Source organism: Ranitomeya variabilis, chromosome 1 (genome assembly GCF_051348905.1).
Source record: "Ranitomeya variabilis isolate aRanVar5 chromosome 1, aRanVar5.hap1, whole genome shotgun sequence".
NCBI classification, from domain to species: Eukaryota; Metazoa; Chordata; class Amphibia; order Anura; family Dendrobatidae; genus Ranitomeya; species Ranitomeya variabilis.
In genome coordinates this window covers 188,285,331-188,297,781 of record NC_135232.1, presented here as the reverse complement: position 1 = coordinate 188,297,781, position 12,451 = coordinate 188,285,331, and the positions used below count along the sequence as shown (strand labels likewise).

Genomic DNA, 12,451 nt, shown 5'->3' with positions numbered 1-12,451 from the left:
CATTATCCATGACGCACTTCCTCTTACGGACGCTCAGTTCGTCCCGCCCCACGGCCATTTAAACCTGCCTTATTACACATATGCCATTCAACTAACGGCGGATACCGCGTTGAGGCATACCAGCTACACACCGCACATGGGTAAGTCCTTCCTCCACCCTATTACACCTTCTGTGCATACTTTATACTATATGCTAATAGGGTCATGTTACCTATTCCCACACTATTACACTGCAGGCTACGTGTCAATTTTAGCACGCCCGTTTCATTAGACGCCTCTATATATCTACAATAGTAAGTGAGCTTCTGCCTTGTCTTTTACATGTTTTCCCTATTTGTCTCTATTCTACTATATGATGGCCATTTGGTCTTTTTACAGATAAACAGTACTATTCAATTGAATTATCTGGCTCTTGCGGCTATATTATAGTATACAGTTCTCCTTTATGGTAAGATCCACTTACTATATTTAAAGATACATACCTATTTTTGTTTCATATCCATATAAATCATACCTTTCTTTCAGCCTTTGGCATTTACACTTCCTAGTATACCTTTGTGGACATATAACCTTATACTGAGTTATCAGCAAGCTATCTACATTAGGTAAGACCTTCTACACAACCCTGATATATCTAATTTTTTATGTGTATTTCCGTTCTTTAACAGCCATATTTATACACTATATCTAGCTACAGTGTTTTTCCAAAGCTAGAACACCAGGCCCATAGACGATACTCCTCCCTGGTGACATACTTGGTCAGTATACCATTCTCTATTTCATCTCAAGTTTTTGAACTGTACACCGCACTATACAGTCTCTCTATCCTCACTATAGGGTACTACTATCCCCAGACAGGTCCACTTGAAACCATAACCCAGGACCTATTCCCTAATTAGAGACATCTTCCATCCTCAATATCTAAAGCAGTCGGGTATGTAAAAAGATGTTACTTACCTATTCCTCACCTCTCCTACCCTCCTATCCATCACTAATTTCACATTAATTATGAGGTTTATCCTTATGTTTCATGTTGGCTCATCGTCTTTTTGACTATTTTGTATAATTGCAATTATTGATATTCTGTCATACTTTTGCAATGCAGTTTACTGAAGAAGGTCTAATGTCTGACCGAAACGTTTAATTTTGGACTGCCATCTGAATAAAAAATCATCACAATTTACTAAGTTGAGTGCCAAGTTACTTATCTATCATTTATCTACTGGTGTGGGAAACCTATCTTGTGCACCGACACAGTTGTGTGTTGTGGATTCTGTTTTTGGGCTCCCTCTGGTGGTTACAACTGGTACTGGGTGACTTTGGTGGGTTGCGGTCTCTGGTTTCCACCTGTCCATCAGAGGCTGGGTGTTTCCTATTTAACCTGGCTTGTTGTGAATTTGCTTTTTGCTCCCTCTAGTGGTTACTAGTTTTTTGACTCTGGTTTTTCTGTCATTCCTTTTATCCGCACCTGGGTCGTTAGTTAGGGGTGTTGCTATATAAGCTCCCTGGACCTTCAGTTCAATGCCTGGCAACGTAGTTATCAGAGCTAGTCTGCTGTGCTCTTGTCTACTGATCCTGGTTCCAGTTATATCAGCTAAGTCTGCCTTTTGCTTTTTGCTATTTGTTTTGGTTTTGTATTTTTGTCCAGCTTGTTCCAAATCTATATCCTGACCTTTGCTGGAAGCTCTAGGGGGCTGGTGTTCTCCCCCCGGACCGTTAGACGGTTCGGGGGTTCTTGAATTTCCAGTGTGGATTTTGATAGGGTTTTTGTTGACCATATAAGTTACCTTTCTTTATTCTGCTATCAGTAAGCGGGCCTCTCTGTGCTAAACCTGGTTCATTTCTGTGTTTGTCATTTCCTCTTACCTCACCGTCATTATTTGTGGGGGGCTTCTATCCAGCTTTGGGGTCCCCTTCTCTGGAGGCAAGAAAGGTCTTTGTTTTCCTCTACTAGGGGTAGCTAGATTCTCCGGCTGGCGCGTGTCATCTAGAATCAACGTAGGAATGATCCCCGGCTACTTCTAGTGTTGGCGTTAGGAGTAGATATATGGTCAACCCAGTTACCACTGCCCTATGAGCTGGATTTTTGTATTCTGCAGACTTCCACGTTCCTCTGAGACCCTCGCCATTGGGGTCATAACAGTTTTCCAGGCCAGTATTAAATGTTTAATGCATTGCAGAAGAGGGATTATAAGAAAGAAGATTCTGAGTTTTTTTTTTTTTTTTTTTCTTCTTCCCCTTTACCTCAGAGTGGCTATGCTTGCTGCAGACATGAATGTCCAGACCTTGATTACAAGTGTGGACCAGCTGGCTACTCGTGTGCAGGGCATACAAGACTATGTTATCAGAAATCCTAGGTCAGAACCTAAAATACCGATTCCTGAACTGTTTTCCGGAGACAGGTTTAAGTTTAGGAATTTCGTGAATAATTGTAAATTGTTTTTGTCCCTGAGACCCTGTTCATCTGGAGATTCTGCTCAGCAAGTAAAAATTGTTATTTCGTTCTTACGGGGCGACCCTCAGGATTGGGCTTTTTCGCTGGCACCAGGAGATCCGGCATTGGCTGATCTTGATGCGTTTTTTCTGGCGCTCGGTTTACTTTATGAGGAACCCAATCTTGAGATTCAGGCAGAAAAGGCCTTGCTGGCTATGTCTCAGGGGCAGGACGAGGCTGAAGTGTATTGCCAAAAATTTCGGAAATGGTCCGTGCTGACACATTGGAACGAGTGTGCACTGGCCGCTAATTTTAGAAATGGCCTTTCTGAAGCCATTAAGAATGTTATGGTGGGTTTTCCCATTCCCACAGGTCTGAATGATACTATGGCACTGGCTATTCAAATTGACCGGCGGTTGCGGGAGCGCAAAACCGCAAATTCCCTCATGGTGTTGTCTGAACAGACACCTAATTCGGTGCAATGTGATAGAAAAACCGCAAATTCCCTCATGGTGTTGTCTGAACAGACACCTGATTTAATGCAATGTGATAGAATCCTGACTAGAAATGAGCGGAAAATTCATAGACGCCGGAATGGCTTGTGCTACTACTGTGGTGATTCTACACATGTTATCTCAGCATGCTCTAAACGTATATCTAAGGTTGTTAGTCCTGTCACCGTTGGTAATTTGCAACCTAAATTTATTCTGTCTGTAACTTTGATTTGCTCACTGTCATCTTATCCTGTCATGGCGTTTGTAGATTCGGGTGCTGCCCTGAGTCTTATGGATCTCTCATTTGCTAAGCGCTGTGGTTTTACTCTTGAACCATTAGAAAATCCTATTCCTCTTAGGGGTATTGATGCTACACCATTGGCAGCAAATAAACCGCAGTATTGGACACAGGTTACCATGTGCATGATTCCTGAACACCGCGAGGTGATACGTTTCCTGGTTTTACATAAAATGCATGATTTGGTTGTTTTAGGGCTGCCATGGTTACAGACCCATAATCCAGTCCTGGACTGGAAGGCTATGTCAGTCTCAAGTTGGGGCTGTCGTGGTATTCATGGGGATTCCCTGCCTGTGTCTATTGCTTCTTCTACGCCTTCGGAAGTTCCGGAGTATTTGTCTGATTATCAGGATGTCTTCAGCGAGTCTAAGTCCAGTGCATTGCCTCCTCATAGGGACTGTGACTGTGCTATAGATTTGATCCCGGGCAGTAAATTTCCTAAGGGAAGACTGTTTAATCTGTCGGTACCTGAACATACCGCTATGCGTTCATATATCAAGGAGTCTCTGGAGAAAGGACATATTCGTCCGTCTTCTTCCCCTCTTGGTGCGGGATTCTTTTTTGTGGCAAAAAAGGACGGATCTTTGAGACCTTGTATTGATTATCGGCTTTTAAATAAGATCACTGTCAAATTTCAGTATCCTTTACCGCTGTTGTCTGACTTGTTTGCCCGGATTAAGGGTGCCAAGTGGTTCACCAAGATAGACCTTCGTGGTGCGTACAACCTTGTGCGCATTAAGCAAGGTGATGAATGGAAAACCGCATTCAATACGCCCGAAGGTCATTTTGAGTACTTGGTGATGCCTTTTGGGCTCTCCAATGCGCCTTCAGTTTTTCAGTCCTTTATGCATGACATTTTCCGGAAGTATCTGGATAAATTTTTGATTGTTTATCTGGATGATATTTTGGTTTTTTCTGATAATTGGGATTCGCATGTGGAGCAGGTCAGGTTGGTCTTTAAAATTTTGCGTGAAAATTCTTTGTTTGTCAAGGGCTCAAAGTGTCTCTTTGGTGTACAGAAGGTTCCCTTTTTGGGGTTCATTTTTTCCCCTTCTGCTGTGGAGATGGACCCAGTCAAGGTCCGAGCTATTCTTGATTGGACTCAGCCCTCGTCAGTTAAGAGTCTTCAGAAGTTCTTGGGCTTCGCTTACTTCTACCGTCGTTTTATCGCTAATTTTTCTAGCATTGTGAAACCTTTGACGGATATGACCAAGAAGGGCTCCGATGTAGCTAACTGGGCTCCTGCTGCCGTGGAGGCTTTCCAGGAGTTGAAACGCCGGTTTACTTCGGCGCCTGTTTTGTGCCAGCCTGACGTCTCACTTCCCTTTCAGGTTGAGGTGGATGCTTCGGAGATTGGGGCAGGGGCCATTTTGTCGCAGAGAGGCCCTGGTTGCTCTGTTATGAAACCTTGTGCCTTTTTCTCTAGGAAGTTTTCGCCTGCCGAGCGAAATTATGATGTGGGCAATCGGGAGTTGTTGGCCATGAAATGGGCATTTGAGGAGTGGCGTCATTGGCTCGAGGGTGCTAAGCATCGGGTGGTGGTCTTGACTGATCACAAAAATCTGATGTATCTCGAGTCTGCTAAACGCCTTAATCCGAGACAGGCCCGCTGGTCATTGTTTTTCTCCCGCTTTGATTTTGTTGTCTCGTATTTACCAGGTTCAAAGAATGTGAAGGCCGATGCTCTTTCTAGGAGCTTTGTGCCTGATGCTCCTGGAGTCGCTGATCCTGTTGGTATTCTTAAAGATGGAGTTATCTTGTCAGCTATTTCTCCGGATCTGCGACGTGTGTTGCAGAGATTTCAGGCTGATAGGCCTGAGTCTTGTCCACCTGACAGACTGTTTGTCCCGGATAAGTGGACCAGCAGAGTCATTTCCGAGGTTCATTCCTCGGTGTTGGCAGGTCACCCGGGAATTTTTGGCACCAGAGATCTGGTGGCCAGGTCCTTTTGGTGGCCTTCCTTGTCAAGGGATGTGCGGTCATTTGTGCAGTCCTGTGGGACTTGTGCTCGAGCTAAGCCTTGCTGTTCTCGTGCCAGCGGTTTGCTCTTGCCCTTGCCTGTCCCGAAGAGACCGTGGACACATATCTCCATGGATTTCATTTCTGATCTTCCGCTATCTCAGGGCATGTCCGTTATCTGGGTGATATGTGATCGCTTCTCCAAGATGGTCCATTTGGTTCCTTTGCCTAAGCTGCCTTCCTCTTCCGATCTGGTTCCTGTGTTTTTCCAGAACGTGGTTCGTTTGCACGGCATCCCTGAGAATATTGTGTCAGACAGAGGATCCCAGTTCGTTTCCAGGTTCTGGCGATCCTTTTGTAGTAGGATGGGCATTGATTTGTCGTTTTCGTCTGCTTTCCATCCTCAGACTAATGGACAGACGGAGCGAACCAATCAGACTTTGGAGGCTTATTTGAGGTGTTTTGTCTCTGCTGATCAGGACGATTGGGTGACATTCTTGCCGTTGGCTGAGTTTGCCCTTAATAATCGGGCTAGTTCCGCCACCTTGGTTTCGCCTTTTTTCTGCAACTCTGGTTTCCATCCTCGCTTTTCTTCGGGTCATGTGGAGCCTTCTGACTGTCCTGGGGTGGATTCTGTGGTGGATAGGTTGCAGCAGATCTGGAATCATGTGGTGGACAACTTGAAGTTGTCACAGGAGAAGGCTCAGCGCTTTGCCAACCGCCGCCGCGGTGTGGGTCCCCGACTACGCGTTGGGGATTTGGTATGGCTTTCTTCCCGCTTTGTTCCTATGAAGGTCTCCTCTCCCAAATTTAAACCTCGTTTTATTGGGCCTTACAAGATATTGGAAATCCTTAATCCTGTATCTTTTCGTCTGGATCTTCCTGTGTCGTTTGCTATTCACAATGTATTTCATAGGTCCTTGTTGCGGCGGTACATTGTGCCTGTAGTTCCTTCTGCTGAGCCTCCTGCTCCGGTGTTGGTTGAGGGCGAGTTGGAGTACGTGGTGGAGAAGATCTTGGATTCTCGCCTCTCCAGGCGGAGGCTTCAGTACCTGGTCAAGTGGAAGGGCTATGGTCAGGAGGATAATTCCTGGGTGGTCGCCTCTGATGTTCATGCGGCCGAGTTGGTTCGTGCCTTTCATGCCGCTCATCCTGATCGCCCTGGTGGTCGTGGTGAGGGTTCGGTGACCCCTCACTAAGGGGGGGGTACTGTTGTGAATTTGCTTTTTGCTCCCTCTAGTGGTTACTAGTTTTTTGACTCTGGTTTTTCTGTCATTCCTTTTATCCGCACCTGGGTCGTTAGTTAGGGGTGTTGCTATATAAGCTCCCTGGACCTTCAGTTCAATGCCTGGCAACGTAGTTATCAGAGCTAGTCTGCTGTGCTCTTGTCTACTGATCCTGGTTCCAGTTATATCAGCTAAGTCTGCCTTTTGCTTTTTGCTATTTGTTTTGGTTTTGTATTTTTGTCCAGCTTGTTCCAAATCTATATCCTGACCTTTGCTGGAAGCTCTAGGGGGCTGGTGTTCTCCCCCCGGACCGTTAGACGGTTCGGGGGTTCTTGAATTTCCAGTGTGGATTTTGATAGGGTTTTTGTTGACCATATAAGTTACCTTTCTTTATTCTGCTATCAGTAAGCGGGCCTCTCTGTGCTAAACCTGGTTCATTTCTGTGTTTGTCATTTCCTCTTACCTCACCGTCATTATTTGTGGGGGGCTTCTATCCAGCTTTGGGGTCCCCTTCTCTGGAGGCAAGAAAGGTCTTTGTTTTCCTCTACTAGGGGTAGCTAGATTCTCCGGCTGGCGCGTGTCATCTAGAATCAACGTAGGAATGATCCCCGGCTACTTCTAGTGTTGGCGTTAGGAGTAGATATATGGTCAACCCAGTTACCACTGCCCTATGAGCTGGATTTTTGTATTCTGCAGACTTCCACGTTCCTCTGAGACCCTCGCCATTGGGGTCATAACACTGGCTTTCCTGTCATTCCCTTGCCGGCTATCAATGTATCAGTGTGTCTCTGTTACCTTTGCTACCTGCTCCTAGGCCTTCAAGACAAGCTAAGTCTGGATTTCCCTGTTTCATGTTTGCTTTCATGTTTTTAGTCCAGCTTGCAGATATGTAATTCTCTGCTGCTGGTTGCTCTAGTGGGCTGAAATTACCACTCATGTGCCATGAGTTGGCACATGAGTTCAAGTAATTTCAGGATGGTATTTTGAAGGGTTTTAAGCTGACCGCGCAGTTCAACTTTTGTATCCTCTGCTATCTAGCTTTAGCGGGCCTCATTTTGCTGAATCTGTTTTCATAACTACGTTTGTGCCTTCCTCTCATTTCACCGTCATTATATGTGGGGGGCTGCTATTTCTGTGGGAATATTTCTCTGGAGGCAAGATAGGTCTGTGATTCTTCTGATAGGGGTAGCTAGATCTCCGGCTGGCGCGAGACGTCTAGAGTCCCCCCAGGAACGTTCCCCGGCTGCTGTTAGTTGAGTGTTGAGGTTCAGGATCGCGGTCAGCTCAGGTTCCATCACCCTAGAGCTCGTCCTGTTTTTGCCCGTGTTATGTGTTTAATTCCCTGCCATTGGGAACATGACAGTATAGCCGGCCCACAAAGTGTTAATTGTTTGGGCTGAAGCAGGAGAAAAAGAAGTGTTGAAGGGAATTTTTTTTTTTTTTTCCCTCAGAGTTTTGCTGCCTAGCCCTTAATTGCTGTCTAGCTGCTTCTTACCTCCTCTTAACCCTTGAATGGCTCTGACCTTAGCTGTTTAACATGGATGTCCAGAGTTTGGCTTCCAGCCTGAATAATCTTGCTGTAAAAGTTCAAAACATACAGGATTTTGTTGTTCACACTTTTATGTCTGAACCTAGAATTCCTATTCCAGAGTTTTTTTCTGGAGATAGATCTACCTTCCTGAATTTCAGGAACAATTGCAAATTGTTTCTTTCTTTGAAATCTCGCTCTTCTGGAGACCCTGTTCAGCAGGTCAAGATTGTAATATCTTTCCTGCGGGGCGACCCTCAGAATTGGGCATTTGCATTGGCACCAGGGGATCCTGCATTGCTCAGTGTGGATGCGTTTTTTCTGGCACTGGGATTGCTCTATGAGGAACCTAACCTGGAGATTCAGGCTGAAAAGGCTTTATTAGCCCTCTCTCAGGGGCATGATGAAGTGGAAGTATATTGTCAAAAATTTCGGAAATGGTCGGTGCTTACTCAGTGGAATGAGTGCGCCCTGGCTGCAAACTTCAGAGATGGTCTTTCTGAGGCCATTAAGGATATTATGGTGGGGTTCCCTGCGCCTACAGGTCTGAATGAGTCTATGGCTATGGCCATTCAGATTGATCGGCGTTTACGGGAGCGCAAACCTGTGCACCAGTTGGCGGTACCTTCTGAACAGGCACCTGAGACTATGCAATGTGATAGAATTCAGTCCAGAAGTGAACGGCAAAATTATAGGCGGAAAAATGGATTGTGTTTTTATTGTGGTGATTCAGCTCATGTTATATCAGCATGCTCTAAACGCACAAAAAAGGTTGATAAATCTTTTGCCATTAGTACTCTGCAGAACTTCCTGGATTCTGTCTGACATACAGACATACTGTGTATTCCAGTACTCAAAAATTCCTGTCTGATGAAGGTCCTATGTTTGGACCGAAAACGTTCATGTTGAACTGGATGCACTGAATAAATGATGTTTGACTTCACTACAAAGTTCTCCTGAGTGCCAAGTATATTATTGCTGACGCTTTTCTAAGATGGTTCATTTGGTGCCCTTGCCTAAGTTGCCTTCCTCCTCTGAGTTGGTCCCTTTATTTTTTCAGAACGTGGTTCGTTTGCATTGGATTCCGGAGAATATCGTTTCGGACAGGGGATCCCAGTTTGTGTCTAGATTTTGGCGGACGTTTTGTGCTAAGATGGGCATTAATTTGTCTTTCTCGTCTGCATTCCATCCTCAGACGAATGGCCAGACGGAGCGAACTAATCAGACCTTGGAAACTTATTTAAGGTGTTTTGTTTCTGCTGATCAAGATGACTGGGTTGCCTTTTTGCCACTGGCCGAATTTGCCCTTAATAATCGGGCTAGTTCTGCTACTTTGGTTTCTCCTTTCTTTTGTAATTCGGGGTTTCATCCTCGTTTTTCCTCTGGTCAGGTGGAGCCTTCGGATTGTCCTGGAGTGGACATGGTGGTGGACAGGCTACATCAGATTTGGAATCAGGTGGTGGACAATTTGAAGTTGTCTCAGGAGAAGACTCAGCAGTTTGCTAATCGCTGTCGCCGCGTGGGTCCCCGACTTCTTGTTGGGGACTTGGTGTGGTTGTCTTCTCGTTTTGTCCCTATGAAGGTCTCTTCTCCTAAGTTCAAGCCTCGGTTCATCGGTCCTTATAAGATCTTGGAGATTCTTAACCCTGTATCTTTTCGTTTGGATCTCCCAGCATCGTTTGCTATTCATAATGTGTTCCATCGGTCGTTATTGCGGAGGTATGAGGTACCCGTTGTTCCTTCGGTTGAGCCTCCTGCTCCGGTGCTGGTGGAGGGAGAATTGGAGAATGTTGTTGAGAAGATCTTGGATTCTCGTGTTTCCAGACGTAAACTCCAGTATTTGGTTAAGTGGAAGGGTTATGGTCAGGAGGATAATTCCTGGGTGGTCGCCTCTGATGTTCATGCGACTGATTTGGTCCGCGCCTTCCATAGAGCTCATCCTGATCGCCCTGGGGGTTCTCGTGAGGGTTCGGTGACCCCTCCTCAAGGGGGGGGTACTGTTGTGGATTCTGTTTTTGGGATCCCTCTGGTGGTTACAACTGGTACTGGGTGACTTTGGTGGGTTGCGGTCTCTGGTTTCCACCTGTCCATCAGAGGCTGGGTGTTTCCTATTTAACCTGGCTTTCCTGTCATTCCCTTGCCGGCTATCAATGTATCAGTGTGTCTCTGTTACCTTTGCTACCTGCTCCTAGGCCTTCAAGACAAGCTAAGTCTGGATTTCCCTGTTTCATGTTTGCTTTCATGTTTTTAGTCCAGCTTGCAGATATGTAATTCTCTGCTGCTGGTTGCTCTAGTGGGCTGAAATTACCACTCATGTGCCATGAGTTGGCACATGAGTTCAAGTAATTTCAGGATGGTATTTTGAAGGGTTTTAAGCTGACCGCGCAGTTCAACTTTTGTATCCTTTGCTATCTAGCTTTAGCGGGCCTCATTTTGCTGAATCTGTTTTCATAACTACGTTTGTGCCTTCCTCTCATTTCACCGTCATTATATGTGGGGGGCTGCTATTTCTGTGGGAATATTTCTCTGGAGGCAAGATAGGTCTGTGATTCTTCTGATAGGGGTAGCTAGATCTCCGGCTGGCACGAGACGTCTAGAGTCCCCCAGGAACGTTCCCCGGCTGCTGTTAGTTGAGTGTTGAGGTTCAGGATCGCGGTCAGCTCAGGTTCCATCACCCTAGAGCTCGTCCTGTTTTTGCCCGTGTTATGTGTTTAATTCCCTGCCATTGGGAACATGACAGTTGTGCCACGATATACTTCACTATTGACTCTCCTTTTCGTGAGCACGCTGTCTAGCATGTCATCACTGACATTTTCATACAATCCTGATGAAACTAATAATATACTCTCTAAGTTAAATCTCTCTAGTGATTTCCTCAAAATTCCCCCGAGAGAAACAAGAGGGATGGATCTGGAGCGCGAACAGCGACGCCAGATCAATCTAGAACTCCATTGTGCCACTCTTACCGAATACCTGCGTGTGAAGAGAATACTAAGAGGACTCAGGGTCCCTCTTCGCCCGACCCTGTTCAGTGACTGTCCTGAATTTTGCCTGAAATACGAGCAAATACTAAATAAATGCTCATTTGACTTAATGACTCTTACGGTAGAGCACCTACAGGGAGCTATCGCTTCCAGTAAGGATACCATTAAAAATATTGAGACACAATTGTCTTCCTCTAGCACAACTGAGGAATTGGACACTCTGAAAACTAGGATAAAAACAGTCACTGACCAGCATAGACGGGACACAGAAAATAGAAAAAGGATAAAGTTTCAAAGAGACTCGGACGATTACGAGAACAATCGGGTCTACCACTGGCAGGATAGATCCACATTCCGCCCCAACACTACTAGGTCAGACTACCATTCCTCTAACAATCCCTCTACTTCAGGTTCCGATTCTGACAGACGTGACAACCTCGGTGGACCAAGCAATTTTTTAGGCCAGAGAAGACGCCGACAGCAAAGAAGAAAAGGACCCGCAGGAGCCAACGGAAAAAGAGACGCGGACTTCTACAGAGTGACTCGGTCTCAGGTAATTCACCGCTAGTCATCAATATATCTTCAAGAACTCTTAGTGTCGCTGAACACCACGTACTACAGAAGGGACTCTCTTTCTGTCCCTCATACAAATTTGACACCTTCAACATGGACATGGACTTACACCGTTTTTACCGTCGTCTAAGATTGCTTGTACATTTTGAGTCCTCTGAAACTTCACCTGTCCCCTCTTCAAACCCTGAGGGCCCCCTTATCTCCTCTCTGAGCTTAGGCCTACGTACCAAGAGCACTTATAGACCCCCCAAAGGTTCTCACGCTGTAGAGACTTTTATTGAATTTGTCAACCAGGCTTTTGGCAAACTCCGTCAGGACATTGAGACACACAAATTACATACCTCTCCTAACCTCAGTGCCCTCGACTTTCAAGCCCTACAATTACTGCGTAATGACAAAGACATAATAATTAAGCCAGCCGACAAAGGCGGGGCTATTGTCGTTATGGATAAGTCTGACTATATCAACGAGGTTTACCGACAACTGAATGACAGTAGTGTCTACCAACGACTGCCAGCAGACCCCTCCACCACTATTAGGGGACAAATCGATGACACACTCATCCCGTACGTTGAGGAAGGTATCATTGATGTCAAAACACGCGAATACCTAACCAAAACCCATCCCATCACACCGGTATTCTACGTATTACCTAAAATACACAAAAATCTTGAAAATCCTCCAGGCCGCCCAATAGTGGCCTCCACAGAATCGATACTTTCTCCACTTGCCATCTTTTTGGAAAAGATACTTACCCCTCTCATACGAGAATTGCCATCCTTCTTGCTCGACACAGGTGATTTTTTACACCAATTACAGGGACTTACTTCCCTTCCAGGAGATCTCTTATTAGTTTCCTTTGACGTTAAGGACCTCTATACCTCGATTCCCCACTCACAAGGGATCCTTAGCGTAAAACATCTTCTCGATGCCTCACAATTAAATCCTCGCATCA

The 12,451-nt window shown here is 45.6% G+C and overlaps 1 long non-coding RNA gene across 1 annotated transcript; it reads left to right on the top strand.

The window, feature by feature from the left end:
* The first annotated feature begins 256 nt into the window (after positions 1-256).
* Positions 257-587, top strand: LOC143793842 (uncharacterized). Its single transcript, XR_013220291.1, has 3 exons — positions 257-293; positions 379-448; positions 526-587. It is a non-coding gene; the product is annotated as an uncharacterized LOC143793842 (long non-coding RNA).
* The last annotated feature ends 11,864 nt before the right edge of the window (positions 588-12,451 follow it).